Source organism: Dicentrarchus labrax, unplaced genomic scaffold, assembly GCF_905237075.1.
Source record: "Dicentrarchus labrax unplaced genomic scaffold, dlabrax2021, whole genome shotgun sequence".
NCBI classification, from domain to species: Eukaryota; Metazoa; Chordata; class Actinopteri; family Moronidae; genus Dicentrarchus; species Dicentrarchus labrax.
In genome coordinates, this window is record NW_026136704.1 from 17665554 (window position 1) to 17686294 (window position 20741).

The 20741-nt window shown below is 39.0% G+C and overlaps 1 protein-coding gene across 1 annotated transcript in view; it reads right to left on the bottom strand.

Moving 5' to 3' along the window:
- Positions 1–5261: 5261 nt before the first annotated feature.
- zgc:172282 (leucine-rich repeat and fibronectin type III domain-containing protein 1-like protein) overlaps positions 5262–20741 on the bottom strand; it is a 167338-nt gene continuing 151858 nt past the window's right edge. The window contains 2 exon segments of the mRNA XM_051398434.1: positions 5262–6174; positions 18381–19434. The gene's annotated coding sequence lies outside the window, so the exon portion shown is untranslated.

A 20741-nucleotide genomic window follows, 5' to 3' on the forward strand; every position in this document is an offset into this window, starting at 1 on the left:
GTCAGGAGAAACCACATTTCCACTCACAAACCACATCACTAATGTACCAAAAGAAATAGATAGCTGCTAGAACAGTTGGTAAATAAATCAAATAAGCTTCTTTTATTTATTTCCTGCACAGCTACACACACCTTCCCGAGACAATGCACATTCTATGTTAATGATGTAGGTTGTTTTATGCAATGTCCTGTTATGCAGGTGCAATATCAGATGTAATATGTAAAGTCCCAGCACAATGAGAGGAGACCTACACACTGATGTGACTCAAATCAGCATGTTGCACTGGTTGGATAGGTTTCTATGCTGTTCCTTTAGATACAGATTCAGATCACTACAGCCCCCTGCTACTTCCTGCCAAATGTGGACAAACACTACATGCTTTGACAAGATTTAGCCCCAATTAAGCAGTTCTGCGCATACAAATTCAGAAAATATTTTTTTCAGAATCCAACCATCATGTTTCTCCTTTGTGGCTTTCTCACAGCAGTTCCTCATCTGGAAAATTTGGGTTGGGAGAGGACGGTAACTTTGGGTTTAATTAGTTGAACTAAACTTGATGAGATCTTGTGGTGTGCATCCAAGCTAAGATAAAACCAGGGGAGAGCCGAGTTTTTTAGTTATCTCTCACTGTGAGCTGTCCTCATTAAAACACATGTGATGGTTGTCTGTGGAAGATTAAACGAAAAACACCATGAGGTGCCATTATTATAAATACTGAGCTCTGCTGATTGCAAACAATTGTATTTATCATCCCGCTCCCTTTACTTAGCAAGGAATTTGTCTTCTAAAAGTCCATCTATTTAGCTTTAACAAGTGTTGAGGGATATTGCAAATATTGCTTGTTGTGGATGGAGAATGGAGGTAGCAGCTGTGCAGAAAGCATCTATACTTTTTTTTTATGCTTCAACAAATCTATAGTTGATACATTCAGTGAATAAACAGCCAGACTCAGCCAGGTGAAATGTAGGCAGGTAGTTGGAAAGACATTATTTCATTTAGTGAGTCACTCCGAGTTGGAGTCGTTATGAAACACGAGGACACCTGGCGGCTCAGTTGGCTCGGACACGTGCGGCAACTGACATTAGCTGAATCTCATTTGGTTGGAGTGTTAACTTCACCCAACTATGAGAGGCAGCCTATGTGCGATATGCGTCAGATGGAGGGACTCTGGAATGGAGGGGCAAAGAGGGGGAGTGAAGTGGTATAAAAACAGAAATGGAACAATGTCAGCCCCTGGCCATTTCATCTTCTCTCTAAAGGAGTGTCGTCACATTCTGTTAAAAATATAATTATATTATCCGCTCGTTGCCATCTTCACCTTCATATCAGTTGTTTGAAAAATTCAAATGGATGAATGGATGGAGCCTTGATGGAGCTGGTGCATGAAAGGCAGACAACTTTAACCCCTTATAGCCTCTCAAATGGGTAATCATTTGTATATATGTACTGTAATGTACATATTGGACCTCATTTACACTTCATGCATCTTGCACGTCTGATCTCACATAAAAGCTAAGTGTCAATGCAATCAAGAAGCATTCAAGGCAAAAAGGCAATGTCAATGTAAGCAAATGTCTATATATTTGGATTTTATCTGGATATGGGATGCTTGAAAGACTGAACATGTGGCCATGGTGGTTGCTGCTCACCTTGTGTGAATCAAAAATGTATAGGCAAAATCATTTGAAGATTGTTTTACCTTCATTTCCGTTTGCCATCTTTCACACCTTAAAACTGCAAGAAATTCAAATAAAATTGGCCAATCTCCACCTGAGTAGACAACAACAGGGGACAAGGCAGTCCTCAAAGGCATAACACATTCGGGTGTAGCACTGGACTCCCCGAAGTGTGAATGAGGAGGGGAACTTTAAACACTTGTAAATGAGATTCAGCTAGACATCCTGGGTTTGAACGTGTCTTAGGATGCTGGCTGAACAGCTTCCTTCACTCTCTTTTTCCAGTTTTTTTGTGTATCATTCCGCCCAGACTATACCAAGAGGGGAGAAGTAGCTTCAAAAAGTGACAGAAAGCAACCAGTCACTGGTTGTTGGCAAAGAGAGGAAATTGAAGTCTGGGGAAATAAAAAAGAAAAGATTTCACTTAGTCACAGTTAAGAAATAAATCATTCAGTCACCCAAGAAGCAGTCAGACAGGTAATAATGGCACAAATACTGAAGAAGTCATTGAAGTATGGAGGAAGTCAGTTACTTCAGCTCAACCTCTGAGGAGAAACGTCAGCTGCTTTCAAAACACAATATATTCTTCAAACCTTTGTTCACAAGCAATGTATCTCTGTAGACGTGATTGTGTGAATATGATGTACTGTCTGTGTTCGTATGTTAGTTATGTTAGAGTGTGTTAGAGAAGCTATCTGTAGGCGTGTGCTTCTATGTGCTCATATAATTGAGTATTTTGTGTGTATAGAGTTTTCAAGGCTCCTAACTTAAGTTTCTTAAACAAAGAAAAGCTAGCCTATCTGTCCAATCAGGCGTAAGTTCTGCGGCCTTGTGGCTAATCTCCTAACCAATTAAAATGAATGTTTTTTTTCTGCCTTTCAAGGTTTGGGTTTAACAAGCAGCAGAATAAAATATTAATTCTAACCATGCTGATAATTCACACTAAGAACAGCCAAGGACACTTGTACAAAAGTTCTTGTGCTCTTTGTATTTCTTTTTAATACCATCATGCTGACATTTGTCTGTCTGTGTGTAGACTTTTTTTTTTTAGTGAACAGTACATGACAGGAATTCAATATATACACGAAGAGTTGCCCCTGTAGAAGATGGTCTGATTAAATTTGGAGCACCTTGCTGCTTAAATTTAAATATTAATGAGCAGGGAATAATTTCCCTGAAACTACCATAATGTCTCAATGCTATAAGACAGAGTTTATACTAAAACCATGCAAAGTATGTTGACATAAATATTTTTGCTTAATTAATGAATTCAGTATCATGACTGATTATTTTTAATAAAGTGTCATGGAGATTTTGATGGGATGTTGTCAGCTTAAATGCCTCTTCTTTTATTCATACCCTTGTAAGCATGCACACATGCAAAGGTGACCGTTTACTAATTAATTCGCAATAATAATAATTACTCATCAGGTTGTTTTTGACTTTGTTTTCCACTCTGCTGCAGTGATTTCCTCTTATAATCATATTCACTGCCTGTTATAGAGCTCAAAGAGTGATACATGAATCAAATTTTAATATTAGATCTTTCTCAAAATGAGACCCCAGGTGTCACATTTTCTACAGCTGCTGATAGCTCATGGGATGACTGTGTGTTCATCCTCCTTCATCTTCTTATCCATTTCTTTTTCTGTCTTTGGCGGTGCCGCGGTAATGTTGGAGCACTCATTCCCTTTTTTGACTTCTGTTAGGAAAGATATATTCTACTTTTCCTTTCATTATACCCCATCCATTCTAATTCTTTTTGCTTCGCGTGTAAAGAAGAAACAAAAAATAGGAAGGGAAAGGAAATAGAGTTAACAGGTGGTGATGACAGTAAAGGAGAAAGAGGAGACAGAAATGGTGGGAAGCTGATCTGGTGCTGGCTGCCTGCCAAGAACTAAGGAGCAGGGAACTGAGGAATGGAGTAGATCTGGGGAGCAGAATGGAGTTGTGTAGAGCAGATTGGGTATTAAAGTTGAGAGGAAAAATGGGAGCTGCAGATAGATGGAGAGATGAGGGGATTGGAGGTTAGGAGATGAGAGTTTGGAGGTGAAAAGCAGGGGGGGATGAAGGGAATAGATAAGGGGAGGAGTGAAGTGATAGGAGGAAGAGGAGAAGAGACAGAGAAAAAGATAAAGGAAGGGAGGAAGCAGACAGATTTAGGTTATGTTCAGAGGAAACATTAACAACTGGGAGTATAGGAAACAAGAGGAATACAAAAGACAAAAGTACTACTGCTCACTGAAAACAGGGCTTTACATAAAGCTCATGTCTGTAATGCCATCAGCCAGAGTGACATCAATGCATCCATGCACAATATACAATGACAAAGTATCCTAAAACGTACAAAACACATCAATTAGTGAATAACTGAAGACACATTTGACAGTATTTCCAGGGCAGCTGTACTAATTTTCCACTTTGTCGCAAACAGTGACCAGTGAAGGCCCACTGAGCGATGCATTCATCCAGTCAAGTGCAGAAACGCGTTGTGTATCAGCAAAGGAAAGCTAAAACATCTGTCATCAGTAAGAACTGGAGACTGGTTATAAGATTCAAGTAGTTTCGGTGTTTGATCAATGACAGCACTAGCACACTGAGCCTTACCTGAAGACCTTTGTTACATGTCACCTTCAATTATCCTTTTGTACATTCCGAAATATTTAGGAAAGGCAAATATATGTTTTTGGTCATCAAGGGGCAGTAGAAATAGTTTGTAAACAAAATAATGACATATTATCACCTTATAAAGTTTAAATGGCAAATGTGTAAAAGGCTGCTTAGTTACACATCTAGCAGATATGAAACAACATCAACATTTATTTGGAGTTATGTTAAGTTAAATTATGTTAAGTCCAATATTCACTCTCTTTTACTCAGAGCATTTTCACTGACAGCAGCTGCCCAAAAATGCCCAAAATGAACCTGATGAGAGCTGTGAGAGTGAACAGAAACAGTATAGTTGTGTTTCGTCAAACCAAAACAATGATCTAAGAGAAAGCTTTGTAGTGCAGTCAGGTGGGTTCTTCACTGTGAGAGACCGCTATCACAGTCATTTGGTCCATTGTTGCATTATTGCAGCTTTAACTAGAAAATGTACGTATGACAGTGATTAGCTCTCATAAATTACATGTAATTGCACATTGTGGAAGTCTGGAATGCATCCTGATTTTATTGGATTACTTATTTAATGTAAAAATTTAAAAAGTAAGCTGAATCTAAGATATTTTAATTTGGTAAAAAAAACAAAAAAACATGATAGAATAGAAGGGAATGTAGGATATGAGTCACATTAAGTTGTATGCTGTATTTTTAAAAAGTGTATTATTGGTGATTGCCTTGTACAGGTTTTATTCTTATATTTATCCATATGATTGTCTCTATTTCCGCCCACAACATACACGTTGACTACAATAATTAACACATTTCAAAGTTAAAATTCAGTTGCATTTAAGTTATGTGATAGAACTGTGTGCAATGTTTACCTTCACCTTAACCTAAAGTTGTTAAAACATTACACATGGAACAATTACAGGTTAACAGAGATGGAGAATAAAAAGAAAAAGAAACAAACTGCGGTCAGTCTAGGAGAAAGTCATCCATTTTTGTTTTATTTTATTAGAAAATTTCCACACACCATAAAAATTACATGTACAAAACTATAAGATTTGAAATTGCTTTATGTACACATACAAAAGATAAAGCCCAAAGAAAAAGTAAGGGGAATACAGAAGGAGAAAAGTGAAGACAAAATGTTTGTGTTCTTTTTTTTTTTGGGTGTGTTTCTTCAGGTATGGGTCAAAAGGTTTGAGGTTCTCTGTCTATGTTGCTTTTTGCCAGCTTACACATCTGCAGGGAACTGTTAACAATCATGATGATAATGATGATGATGACAGTGGGGAATGGCAGTGAGTACAATTACGTGCACACAAATATGGATAGATACATTATCTCAGATGGCACCTGTGTACTTAGTATCCCATTTACAATAACCAGCATGGGTCAAATCATGAGATTGATGAGAGAAATGCTAGTATAGAGCATCTATGTTATTCTGATGATTAATATAAAGGGAGGTCTGTCAGACACATATGTAAATGTAACTCTTTAGAAGTTGAACATTAATTGAGATGTGAGCTGTTATCAATCATGCTGTGTGCACGTAAGAGAACTCCATGGTGGGAATGACTATGTGCAGAGTGCCTGGATGACTACAAGCAAGTTGTTAACAATGCAGGTGCTGTAGTCATATACAGTCATACAGCTTTTTTTCTTCACATTTAAGTATTTTCAGTTTGAATGTCGAACTCTGGACCTGTAAACTTATTCAGTGATGACAGTAATGATGATTATTTTGCTGAAAATGTTGGATTATATTAATGAGAATGAAGACTGAAATTGATGTGATTTGGCTGTTACCCTGCTACTTTATTTCTTCTCTCTTATCTGTTGGTCTGTTTCTTTCTTGACTTTGTGGCTTTCCGACTGATCACTGGGTCTGAAAGGAAGACAGAAAGAAAGACAAAGGGAGAAAAGAATAAAATTAGCTTGAGTTTTTACTGGTTTATAGTCAAAAACCTTTACTTGTGTAGGTCATAGTTAATGACTAAAGGAGTTACGGGTATGGACTCTGAGATATATAGTTCCAAACAGTAGAAAAATAACATTCATGTAACTCCCGAGATTACCAATCGCAAAGCAGAGTTTATCAACACCCGTTAGATACAGCTGTACCATATTTTCAGCCTTGGGAAAAAAAATGTGTTTAGCTGAAAGAAATGTGCTGTTTATCTGGATAACATTTGTGCTTTGTGTGTCATGGGCAAAACAATGTAAGTGTGTTCTGGTGTGTGTGTGTGTATGTGTGTGTGTGCGCGTTTGTGAGTATTTGTGTGATCCATATTTTTTTCTAAACAAGGCCAGAGAAGCAGAGTCAGTTGCATCTCTGTGGATCAGAACCAGCCAAATCAGCAACTGATGACACTAAATTATGAAAAGCACTTCATCCACCAACTTGCAAAGGGATGGCCTTGACAGACAGCCTCTTTCAGCGCAACTCTCAACTGATGAGAAAACATCTACAACCCACCTTATTCAATCACATTTATCTTGCGCTCCATTTCAAAACATTAGGACTAACACAGTGAAATGAGTCAACCTGGCTTTCTCATTCTCAGTGCTCTACACTAGATTCTGAAACAAAGGTTCAAATCCTAGGGAATCAAGTGTGTTTGAGATCAAGAAATGTAACAATTCTGTTTAACCTTTGACTGAATCATTTAATCTCTGCATCTGTTTATGCAAAACTGTTAAAACGGCAAAATAACATGATTTTTAAAAACATAAAATCCATGTCAGAGAAGTCCAGAATTTATAAATACCAGTGAAACCACATGAAGTGGGCTGTCGATTCCGCTGTTAAAACAAAGTATTAACTGCGAGAGATTATAGATTTATGGGGGAAATGTGATGGAAAGCAATTGGTCGGTCCACCGTCTCCTTGTTAAACACCAACAACTCTCCCATTGCTGGCCTCATTAGTAGTGTAATGTGAACATGCTAAAATGATTAGCTGTCACATTGTAAGTAGTCCTCTTGGGGGGAACCTAGTGCTGTTCTCAAATAGCTCATTGAGTGGCTGGCAGAAACCGAGTATATTTAAATGTTACTGGATAAAAAAATAAAGAAAGAAATGGACAAAAGAAATGTCTCCAGCAGGCCCCCAATCTAACACCAAATGGCCAGCAACATATCGATTTATCTAGACAAATAAATAACTTCGTATTTAATGGAAACAAGTTGGCAGAAAGTGTTATAATATCTGACATTAATAGAACAGAATGACAGGCGATAGTAAATAATTGGACAGTGAATACCTAGACAGTGATATATACGTTATTGAATAGTCAGAATTATTTCAAAATGCCAATGTTATTAGCAGGAAGCACAAACTTGGGCCACAAGCACACATGCTTGTCACTAACTATCTTTTGCAATTATAATGAACAAGGGCAAAATAAAATGAACACTGTGCTATAAGCTGGAAAAGTGTCAAGACCGAAGTGGATACATTATTAGAATGCAGGTGGAGAGACTGCTTTCAATAATGGTCATTCAATTTGACAAAACATTACACAATAAGCTAGTGTGTGTTACCTGGTACTTGCACAAGACAGTGTAGTCAGTGTTGGACAAAAAATTGATGCCGGTACCCTAATTCAGCACAACCCTACCACTAACCCTACCCACAGCGTACCTTAATCCTAAATGCACCATCCCATTTCAGACACTAATGTATTGAGAAACACATTTTTGTAATCAATCAAACAAACAAAACAAAATGCATCCTTCCTGTGTGGCAGTACAATTTTACACAACTGTACCAAAACCGGTACACTATAGTTCATAATCTGAAGTTCTTAAATTCATTCAAGTCCAAGCTGGTCCGCCTAAACCAAAAACCCATTTTCTTAGGGTGGCAGAGAATCCCAAAGCACTGATATACAACTCCCCAAATATACCTTCAATGCCAGATGATGTCCCTTTTTAGGCTGGATTTACATTTTAAGAGTCAAGGATCTTCCTCTGTGCACAGATTGCAACCATTTAATATGTGGTTCAAATGGTTGCATTCTGTTTTATTTAAGTACATTTACATGAGCACATTAAATGTACATGAATAAAATATTGCATAAACTGAGAGCTTCCTGTAATCACAATATTTAAAATGTATTACTTGGCAATGGGCTGTTATTGCTGCTTCTCTACAGGTATTTTCAGAAAGGGAAGGAGCCTATACTACATTTTACATTTTTAAGAAGTTGTGCATGATTTCTGGGGACAGGCATCAATTAATCTAATCCATCACAACCTTTGCAGTAATACAATTAACAATCTTATTTTAAAGCCAGAAAAACTGTACTTGGTCTCAACAACTAGAAGTGGAGGCACAATTTCACTATGAAATGAAGACCAAAATTGCATGGTTAATACAACTTCATTTGCACCGCTGCAACTGTGCGAGCAAGTCGTGCACAAAAACAGAACCCTAAGGCCATGTTCAGCCCAACATTAGCACTGTGTGAAAAAAATCAAGCCCCTCATCCATTTTAATGAGACAACTGCACTGGCAAAGGGGAAGTGACCACCCAGAGGGTTCAGACAAAAAAAAAAAAACAGTATGAACCTGGCTCAACTTTTGCTGCAACACAATGCAACAGTGGCTGTAGTTGCAAATCAACCAGCACACCTTGTAGATCATCTTATAATGTGAACATCGTTATTCTACTGGTATATCTCATTGTCTCACCAGTATACCCACCAAGCTCTATATTTTTAGAGTCTAAATGGTCTGGTAAGGGTCCCTATTGAGGTAATGCAGTTAAAATACAGTTTTTTGTCTTACAATGAGACATGCTATCAATGGTAGAAACTGGTCCCTTTTTAATAACTGATTAATGAACAAAACAACCTACTTTGTCCACCTTTCAGTGTGGCACATAGTGCTGCATACGGACATTGTGGCAGCATGTCAGCCCTGCTCTTTACTCATAAACTAGATCTAAGGGGTGTGAATATACTGACTAACGCTGGTATTCTTTGAGATAGGCACTCTCACTAGCAGGCTACAAATTCCACTAAATGCTGGTCCAAGTGATTAAACCACTGCCAGCCCTTCCTAATACACTGAAACATGTGCATGAATTGTACTGACACAGAGACACGAAGCACTCTCTGATTACTGCCTACACGTTAATGTGAAACACATCTTCATCTGACACATATTTTAATCATACTTGAACTTCCGCTGATGATTATTTAAAACATGTCTCATCCTATCTGGACAAATAAAATAAAATGACACTATGGTTTCAAAGCTAAAGTTTAGCAAATGTCTATATTTCAGACTGTATTCCCAAGGGTATGAGTCAAAAATAAAGCAATATTTAGCCTTCTATGGAGTTCTGTGGTGCATATTTTTATTCAAAGCAGCAGCAAAGACAAAACAACCCTGGATTTAATGACAAATGAAGCAGATTCAAAAAGACTAATCCCCTAAAGACCTGTTAAATGTGACAAATCTAACATCTAATGCAAATTAAACATTAAAAATGTCACCATGACAAAATAAATCTTTGCCCATAAACCCATTTAAACAAGACACCAAGCCTAACCTTTCACTGCAACACAACCTTGAAATAAAGCGCATTTAGCAGACACAAAAAACATAAAAATACATTAACTCCAGGACTTTGTTTTGCTTGACATTTTAAAACAAAGCCACGTCTCTCAATGCTAAACTTCACTCAGTCACCCCTGACACCAGTATTTGCGTAAAGCTTTGAATCCACAAACAAACCAATAGGGCACTATGGAGCGTTTTATGTTTCTAACACCTAACAGACTCCAATCTCCAAATTCAGCGCTCTCGAATCTCACCATTATCTCATTGTCCCCCAATACAAATAAACTGCATCAGCGTTTTCGGTGTGAAGCTGCCAATATAACAACCAAAGGGCTGGTCTGAAGCTAAAACCTTAAACCTGCACAAGATTTGAATCCAACAACAGTCTCATTTTCTCTCCTGCCCGCAAAAGAAAATGGGTTTCTGCTGAGGGAGATAAATGGAAGGGTGCTAACTCAAAGTCCCTGTTGTCAATAAGACGTGTGAATGCTTGCACTGTCATTGATTTAGTGGGTATTTCATCAACACTTGTGAGGTGTCATAAGGCATGAAAGGCACATTTAAACAGGGATGTGACTACGTGCAAAGTAACAAATACACAGTAACACCCTGCATACATTTTCACATTTCTTAAATAATGTGATGCTTGCAATTAAAGGTAAACATGCTGCATTAAAATGGATTTAATTTTTATTTGTTAGTTGTTACTACATAATGTACTTTAGTTGCATAGGCTACTACAGAGCTGCCAACTCTCATGCTTTCGCCGTGTGACACACGGTTTTGCCGGTTTTCACACGCACTCACACCACACATCCAGTTTCTCACGCAAAAAAAATGTGATCTTGGGCCGAGACTCTTTCGTTCCTTTTTAAACTCCCCGACGGTAGATGGCGCTGATGAGTGCCACTGAACCTTATGCGCTGCACCCATATATGCTGCACCCCGCTCTATATATACACTCTATGGCACCCCAAAAATTAGCGACAGAAGAAGAGATACCGAGAAAGACAACGTGAGAAACTACCTCGAGAAGTCTGATGAGAATCTGAGAAGAGATTAGGTATGCAACAATGAAATGTTGTCCAATTGAGTACTCGCTCTCTTAAACTTTATATCTTGAAACAAATTATTTGTTTGTGTTTGTGCATGTGAACATGATTTAGTGTGGTGAAAGCTGTCATAACAAGCAGCAGGAGACCCGTTTTTGGCTGAACATAAATCATGAAGTGCTCTCGAATACAATTATTCACAACATAGGTTAGGTTTCAGTTAAGAATTAGTTTAATACCATTCTAATCAAAATATCAATCAACCTACACGTACCTAGGTCTTAAACACTGGTCTATGAATAAGGCTTTATTGTGATACAGGCAGTCATTTAGGCACAACAATCTAGAAGGCCCTACAAGTCATGATGCCGAACATGAATCAGAATAAGTTCAGGTATTGCACATCTTTAGCAGACTACCCAAAAATCCACTAGAATGCAGGAAATCACATCTACTTAATCCACAATTTCCTGGGGGTGGACCTTCAGCTATGTCTGCTTCTCAGAATGTAACCAATATTGTCCATCTCCAGTAGACTGCCCCTATCAATGGCTTTGGGCCTCCCCACAAACCACCAGAATACAGGGTACAACATGAAATGAATTCCAATTCTCTGATATCTGAGCCACCAACTTGTGTGGCTACGTGCGCTCTCACTCAAAGGTTTTTTGAAAAGTTGGCAGGTATGCTACTATATTAAGCCTGCTTTTACTATGCTATACTGTAAACTGGTCTCCTGCTGGGAAGTACACTACAGAGCACAATAACAACCTTGGAAATGTTCCTCCTTGAAATAGAGCTCACGTTTAGCATTAGGAAAACACAGCTCCAGCCATTTATATATAAATTGCTCAACATATTTTCTGTTTTATTTTGTAACCTGGTGATTAGTACTACTACTTTTTGTAGTGTTTGTGGCATTTGTCTCCTGAAGATGAACAATGCATCAACCAGCTTCAGTTTTGTGCCGGTGATGAGATGCTGGTAAAGCTGGTGTATGGCAAAAAGCAGAGAGGGGGAGAAGAGCTATATGTGTGAATGTTATATATCAACTAATGCTGAGTGATAACTCTGCAGCATCCAATTACTGCTTCTCTTTCTGCAGCCTCTGCTGCTATATTCTCTCCTTCTGAGCTGCAGCACAAGTGACTTTTACAGGTCTGTGTATCACTAAATGTCAGTGTATCGTGTTTAATTTTTAAAATGGTTATAAATATAATCGCTGCTCCTTCATTTGCATTCCAGGCTCTCAGCGCCAATTAACGATTATTCTGCTGTCCTGAACCAGAAGTTTAAATCACTTTTAGTGCTGCAGTATATGCATGTATCTGACAGATGTGCTCTAATGAAAAAAAGTAAAATAAAAAGTTCACAGCCAACAAAACAGTCCAACAGATTCAGCACTGTCCCATCATTTAAGTGTCGTCTTCACTTTCAAGAAATGATGCGAATAGACTGGGATCAGTCTAAAAGCGCTCGTACGCTAAAGTAATAATCCAGAGTGGGAGTCATCAGAGTTCATGTTTTTGGCTTTAAAATTCATATTCTGAAATCACTCTATTTGATGGGATAAAGGTGGTGGGCTGGAGACTTTTATTGAATACACAAATTGAGAGCAGTGCTTTTAAAACAGCTGAATATGCTACTGACCTTCACGGACTGACACTGGAACACTGAGAGCAAGATCTTTTGCAGAACAAATCCCAGTGGTGCTCACATTTTAGTGCTGAACACACTGCCCAGAAATCTGCATTTTTTTATTTATTTTTTTGAGGCTACTTCGGGTAGTTCAATATTCGCAACCTTTCCAGATGCTTTTCCCGCGTGAGCGACCGGCAGAAATGTCAGCTTTTTCAGAATGACTGACTGACACATGAATCCATCCTCTGAAGAACTCGCACACCCAGAGATCAACACACTCATACTCGCTGAAGCATCAACACGTGCTCGGTCTTCACAAACATACACGAATCAATGGGAGGTCACATGATCTTTCAACAAAAATATCTTTTGACTCGCTGGATATGTGCCCATGTGTTGACGTATTTGTTCAGCTGAGCACATCCTCTTCCTCATTGTCAAGAACCATTTAAAAGGGAAAAAGAAGTCACACAATACACACGCACACAAAAATGAACATACATTGTGTGTACGTGTGTATGTTGTGTCATCTATACCAAAGACACCTCACAGCATAATACAGCTGCAGCTCAATACACGCTAAGTAATCCTCCGCACATCCCACTTGCTGTTCTCCTTATGTTTTCCCCTCTATTCCTCTTCTCGTCCTTTTCTTTGACTTCTCCTCCTCCTCCTTTACTCGTATTTGCATCTCTTCTCCTTGTTCTCCTCCTCCTTCTAATTCTTTTAATCCTTGTCTTTTCCCTTTCTCCTTTACCTCCTCTGATATAAAAAGCTGCTTATCTTGTACGGCCTCTCTCCCCCCATTTTGCACTTCTCCCTATAACAGTTCAATTCAAGAAGCCATATTGGCACAATAAGATCATCATTGGAGCATCCGTACATATCAGAAGAGGTGTTTATGCAAATTTTGAATTATCTCACTGAGCCCTACTCCTCCTCTGTTTCTTTCTCCCTCTTGTATAATCTATTTTTAACATTTCTTCCTTATATTCTCACTTTTCCCTCATCCCCCTCCCAGAACATCTGAACCTGTCCCTGTTCCATCTATGCCTCCTTCTCTGTTTTCTCTCCCTGCTTCTGTACTTGCGCTTCCTTCCCACTTTTATCTTTTCTCCTCCTTCTCCTCCTTACCGCAGACATCGTTCACCTTGTCACGCTCTTGTAGGACACTCATCTTACATCACCTCAGGTCAGACAACACACACACACACAGACACACACACACACACACACACACACACACACACACACACACACATTTTTACAGTAGGGAGACACACTCTCTTTTTGCATATAGGCTCCATATGTGTTCGCTCTTTTTCACTTGTACAGCCGGAAAGCCACGTGTAATGAGTACAGGATGTTGGAGAAGCCAGGGTAATTTTAGATATGTAAGAGAGCGCCTGTGTGTGTGTGTTTCAGCGTTGTATCCAAATGCAGTAATGTATGCATGGCCACGTCTATATTGCTGCCACATCAGCCGCCAGCTGTGACCTGCTGCTTAAATTGAAGTTATAGCATAGCCCATCAGCCGACATGTAGGGAGCACACACCATATCTCCTTTACTTTAAGGTTGTAATAACCACTACTGTCTATGTGTTTCTCACTGTGCCCGTTTTAGCCTCCGTGAATTAAATAAAAGGAATGGTTGCTAGGAGGGACTCGTAAATGCTGCTGTGAAATGGCCACAGATGGAAGCTGTCACATTAAGTGAAACAAGACCATGCTACAGTTCACATGCAATGTTTAACTGAAGAGACATGGTGCAGTATAAAAAACATGTCTGGTTCACATCATCAGGTTAAGTGATTAACATCAATCCTTGAGGATTTGGGAGGCAGAAAGACATCAAAAATGTATTTTTGTTCTACAAATCTGTCTGTGGCAGAGCAATGTAACATACATTTGGTGAACATATTTAAAGGAATAGTTATAGGCCAATCCCATATTTGTCAGTTAAACATATACAGTAAGACTACAGCCAGCAGTTAGTTAGTAGGGATGTCCCGATCAAATCTTAATGATCGGTTTTAACGCTGATCAAGGCATTTTTTAACTGATCGGCTATATTGAACTTATTGATCTGTCACACAGCTGTCTTTACTCACAAAGGTTTAATGCACGGTGCAGCCATCGTCAACTCTCCACTCTGAGCTCTGTGTCAGTGTGAGAGCAGGAACAGCCCCGACTGCTGTGGAGTTTCACCGCGGGTGGGGCTGCCTCTGCTTGGAGCAGAGACAGGTGGTCGACACAGCCACATTTAACATGCCACTGCAAGTGCAACAAAAGCCCCGCAAACAAAAAGTTAATAAGAGTAATTCATAAATGTAATCTACATAAAGACACAGACAATGCAAAAAAACAATCTAGAATCTATACAATTCATTCAGGTACACTAGAGAGAGAAACTCCCTCCCGACAGCGACCAAACATTTGTGCAATGTGCACCTGTATTATCTGAAACAAAGTATTGGATCAGGACTTGGTATAAGCAAATACTTTTAGTTAACTGAAATGAAATGTCTCGGATCGGATCCAGGGCTACAAAAAAATGTATTGTGACATTACTAGTTAGCTCAGGTAAGCATAAAGACTGAAAACAAGTAAACAGTTAGCTTGGTATTGACATCCTGTGTCCGGTCAATGAAATAAGACCATAACCCACAATTTATTGTTTACATTTGTATAACGGCTAGCTGTTCCTGCTGGTTTCCAGCCTTATGCTAAGCTGAGCTAAGAAAACCTGCTGCTATGATATAGCCTTATATTTAATAAATATGCTATGTATTGTTCTTGTCATCTAAATCTCAGCAAGAAAGCAAATAAGCCCATTTTCTAAAATGTCGAACTAGTCCTTCAAGTGTTTTCCCTCCAGAGCCTAGAGAGTACAAAAGGTTCCAACTAAGTTTCCTGCAAATGTAAGTGGTGCCCTCCTCACACTCCCCATAATCATATAAGATGGACATATTTCAGTAAGGATAATAAGTTCTTAATGTACCTTGGTGACCACTTCACCTGCCTGATAAGGAGGAATCAGCAGTGACAGGGAGGAGTGAACAACATGTATCAGTCATTTATAATCATCATTATCAAGGTGTCTGTGGTGCGCCTAGAAAGCTTTGTTCACTTTTATGGCTGAGAGAGAAAGGGAAATGAAGCCAGAATTTATTTCTGGAGAAGACAGTACAGAGTTTTTTCTCCTGCAAAGAGATCTTGATGTGAAATTGATATATTTTCTCATGTATTCACACATGGCTGCAACAGGATGACAACATGTTATATATTGAAGTCACACGCTCCTGTAAGGCATAAATCAATATAATCTTGTGAATACTGAGCTAACAGTAGTCTGGAGTGGATGTTACAAAATGTGCCATCATATGTTTGATGACATGCAAAGGGAATCATTATTTTTGTAATAGGTACAGTGTCAGATTAATACATTTCTCCTTGGTATGCCAACCATATTGATTGTAAATGTCCCTTCTACTTGTTCTTCCATCTGTTGTAACAAAATACATTGTTATTTTGCAATGATAATTATTCTGAATATCACAGGGTTAAATCTATTTATTCTATCATGTGCCTTCACACCAGCCAATAAGCTTGTCTCTAATTAAAAATGCAGCTCATTATCCATCCAAACATTTTATGTAAATGAAAACAACAGCAACAACAACAACCAGGGAGTAAAGACTAAGACAAAGATAGGCCAGTCTTCTCCTTTAACTTTGAAATAACTGAGGGCATTTTATGGAGCTATTTTTACACCATGCTTTTAGTTTGTGTATTTGTCTTATGTTGTCGCTCTCTTCCTCTCTCTCTCTCCCTCTCTTTCTTTCTCTTTCTCTCTCTCTGGCGTGTATGTGTGGGCATGTAAGAAATCGACAAGATGGTTCAAATAATCACCAGCAACAACGGAGAGAGGAAATGTGTGTTTGTGTAAACAACTTCTGGTGTCTGACATCTGCAATCATACTCATACTGTCCTGAGAGGACACTCGCATGCACAAACACACACACTCACAGTCATAGGTGTATGAAAAGTGATAACTATGACATAAGTTCCGTTGATAGCCACTTTGGTTCTTGTGTCTGCGTAAAAAGATAGACGGACTGATTCATTGCCTTTATAACTGAATAAAAAATAAGAGTGCTTGTGTCACTTTGTTATTGAAATGTAAGTTAAAACTGGAGATAGCTGTTATTACCGGTGGTCTCCGCAACAACATGTAACCATCGCTTACTGGAGACAATTACGTCTTTTGTTTGCTGTCTAGTCAAAACACAGCATAAATAAATATATACATTTTATCTGCACTTTGAATGTTACAGATAGCATAATAGAATGTTTTGCATGAATCCACTGTTGACGGATATCAAAACAGAATTACCAAACAAACCTGAAATTATAAAACAATGGGTTGTGACTTGGCTCTTCTTTATTATTTTGTATGTTTGCTTGGGAAAAGAGATCATGTGGAGACCTGTAACTATGTAAGGTTCCTCATCATTCCATCTTTTTTTCTTCTCTTTTCCTTTTTCTCATTCAATAAACATTCTCTTAACAGAGTTTATGTCAGTTTGTGGGTGTCAGGCTGAATAAATTATCTTTGGTCAAACTGAAATTTAGTAAAGTTAAGTAATTATGGGACAACAAAACCAATTAAATGTACCTCACAGTTATTCAACAAGATGGCACAAACAATGAATCCGATTTTGTGTTACACAGAACTGCTTCAATTAAGGGAAACATATCCATGCATGACGGAAGTAATTCATGATAATTATATTCAACGGTAATTACTATATATGAATTCTGAAAAGCTTATTGGATATACTTTAGTAAATAAGTGCATTTCATTTCTAAAAAGTGAATGAAAACAGTGCAGTTTGTAGAATCATAAATTTTTGATTAGCAGAAGATCATCTGACCAATGTTTCAGTCCAGGCAACCAAAACACGGCCTATCAGTTGGGAGACGATTCAACTGCTGCTGCGCTGAACTACATTCAGGTAGGAATAGAATGTATAATACCTCTTCTGGGGATTTATTGTTAAATAGGTTTATAACTCTGGAGATTCTCCATTCAGTTGGGAGCTACAGTAGAATTCAGAAATTTGACTACTTAACAGAATATGCTATTGATTGCCTCTAATAACCTCTAGCCTGGGGAGTTCTGCAATAGTGCAGCATCAGACAGAAGCCTCTTTCCATGACTAAAGAGATACTGCTGACCCCCCTTGTACAGGCAAAGTCTATCCCTGAGGCTGTGGTGTTAGCTCATAACCATATCCTCTCCCAGCATATTATATTTTTCTACTAGCATTTGGCCACTGCCTTAGGCGGGCAGGAGAAAAAAAAAAGAGACATCTGATCGTCAGAGAGATGGAGGAGGAGAGAGCGAGAGCAGAGTGTAAGATAAGTGAGTCAGACACAAAAAGAGCAAGAACAAAAAAACAGGGGGTGGGGGGGTGCATTTCCTGTCGCCTGTTGTGATGTTGTCAGTGGAGAGTAGTAACGAAGCGGATCGTTTAGCCAAGGTGGCTCTCTAATTGTCTGGCTGACAGCAATTAGATGGCGCTCATTAAAACACTGCCCTCATTACTTTACAGACCACTCGCGGCAGGAGGAGACACTGCAAAGTGCAAGTGTGTCTTAAACTAAGGGGCAGGACCCAGAATTGGTGGACGGCCAAGGTGACTGCCAGTGGGTTACCATATGTCACACTAATTAATGAGCCCGGATCTTAAGGTGAGACAACTACTTTATTTGGCTGCTTGTATGGTTAGGTTCATGGGCTAATCAGTAGATTACTCACCTGTTTAAGAGGGCCTGGAGAGATGTGACAGAGGCTGGTAAAGGTCCACAAGGTCCTCAGCAGTCCCATCGTATTGGAAAGCAGAATATATCGGACCAGAGCAGTGGAATACACAGACTGGACCAATAGATAGCAGGGCTGTCTAGTCCAGTTCTAGCCTGCATCAGATCACTGCACAGTCTGAATCCTTTAGCAGTGTATAACTCAAGTTTAGGCTCCACTCGGTCCAGGTTTATTCAGGTCTCTCTGGGTCAGACTAGTTCAGTTAAGTTCGTTTATATACTGTATGTGCTTTCAAGAAACACACTTCTGACTGCGACAAAACAGGGTCAAAACCAGTAAGTTAAGTTAAACTTCAGCTCCAGTTCAACCCAGCTAATATCAGCTCAGCTCAAATCAGTTTAGCAGGATTGCATTATTCCACATGGATTAATAAAGTGGGGACCCTTATGGAGCCATTATTGTTTGAGTGTTCACATCCAAAACCAGACCCATCCAGACGCTTTCTCTGTGTGACATTAATCCCTTTCTGTTCGTGCAGTGTAACATATTGTTTATCCAGGTTGAGTGTGATTATCAGTGCGTCCAACTTTTACCGTTTGTCTGTTTTTACCATCCACGCGGTGTCTGTCCGTGCATGTTGATGCTCCTCCAGATGGTGAGAAGTTCATTCATATTTTCCGTCCATTTTCATTGTGAGACATATCCATATGTTTCTTTGTGTTGCTTTTTAAATGATCTATGTCCGCTGTCTCCACAGATTCGATGATCACACCGACAAGCTGGATCCGGCAGCAACTGGCCAATCAGCGGCCGGGCCTTGACACGGTCGTCCAATCCAGACACGAGAACCAAGATAAGCAGTTAAAAGTAAACCAGACAGTACAGGTCTATAACCCCATGATATCCATGGAAACAAAGTAATGGGTACAGTTAACAGGAGATACGGGATAGGAGCTATAGGGCCTTTTTTTCTTCAGAGATTTCACCAGCTTCTCCCTGGTGGTGACGTTCATTCTCCACATCTGCCACTCAGAACAACAACATCAGGGTTCTAGAAAACAGGAGAGCAAGAACAGGAAGGTTTTAAAGTAGAGCATTAAATATATTGTATTAGGCTAAAAAGGAAATTGCATTAAGGGCAAAGGAAACGCCTGTGTTCTAAAAGGGAATAACAAGGAGGTGAAAAAGACAATTTGAAAAATAGGGATCTGAAATACAGTCTTGAGAAAGGGATAAAAAAACAGTGTTCTGGGAATAAGATGTTTAAACAGCAGAGGTCTGAGAGACACAATTTAGCACCTGTGAGATCTGAAAAAAACAAAAAACAATTAGAATAGTAATACTAATAACACAGCATTACGAATATTGCTGCCTTCAACATGTATTGTTTGGTGTCGCAAGTTGAACTACACTTGATCCTACCCACAGGCCTGATTTATAAAATTCTCTGAGGGGTTCTATTTAATTTGTTTTCATAACTTCTGTCATGACTTGAAAGTTTCAGAAAAGCTTTACAGAGAAACTTTTGTATTCTTGGTGGGTATATTACTTCCTAAGGGAGAACAAAAGAAAATGAAACAATATGAAACTGAAGGAAATAAAGGTTCAAATGTCATGTTTTTCCTGACTTTGTAGTAACATCAGACTTGTCTCGGAGCCAAACAAATGAAAAGGCTCACAATACAGTATGTTTCAACTTGTCAGTTTTTTGTTTTTGTTTTAGGTTTAAAAAATGCAATGATGTGTCTGGGTTCATATTCAAATACTAAATAAATGCAACTAATGGAAAAAAAACATCTTTCTCATGTAAGAGATAACGTAATATCCATTGACCTCTTAAATAGCAAATAGGTTTCCATATATGTCCCTTAGAAAATTCAATCAGAATTCTTCATTTAACCTCATAGAATCTGTCTTTTGTGAGAGCTGTGTGAGAGTGCAACTGCTGTAAACTCTGGCGATACCATGAATGCGTGTGTAAACGAGACGTGCTGACAAGGGAAGCAAAGAAGTGTGATAGCTTGGTTAGTGATGGAGCTGTACTTGCTGTAGTGGTATATTGCCGCAGCTGTTATTTGTAATGTGTGTGTTTGTCAGGAGAGCATTTCTTAACTGTATTTGTCAGGAGGAATATTTCTTAACTGCATTTATGTACAGCCCGTGCTTATTGTGTCAGTTTAAGAATGAAGCAGAGTCTTCTTAATGCCTCAGACTATCTTCATCCATCACTACCACTACACATCTCCCCTGTCTTCTCCTCCATCATCCTCCTCTCCTCTCCCCCCGTCTTCTCCTCCATCACTCTTTGTACCATGCAGATGGATGAAGGAGATGGGGTGATACAGAGAGGAAGGAGGA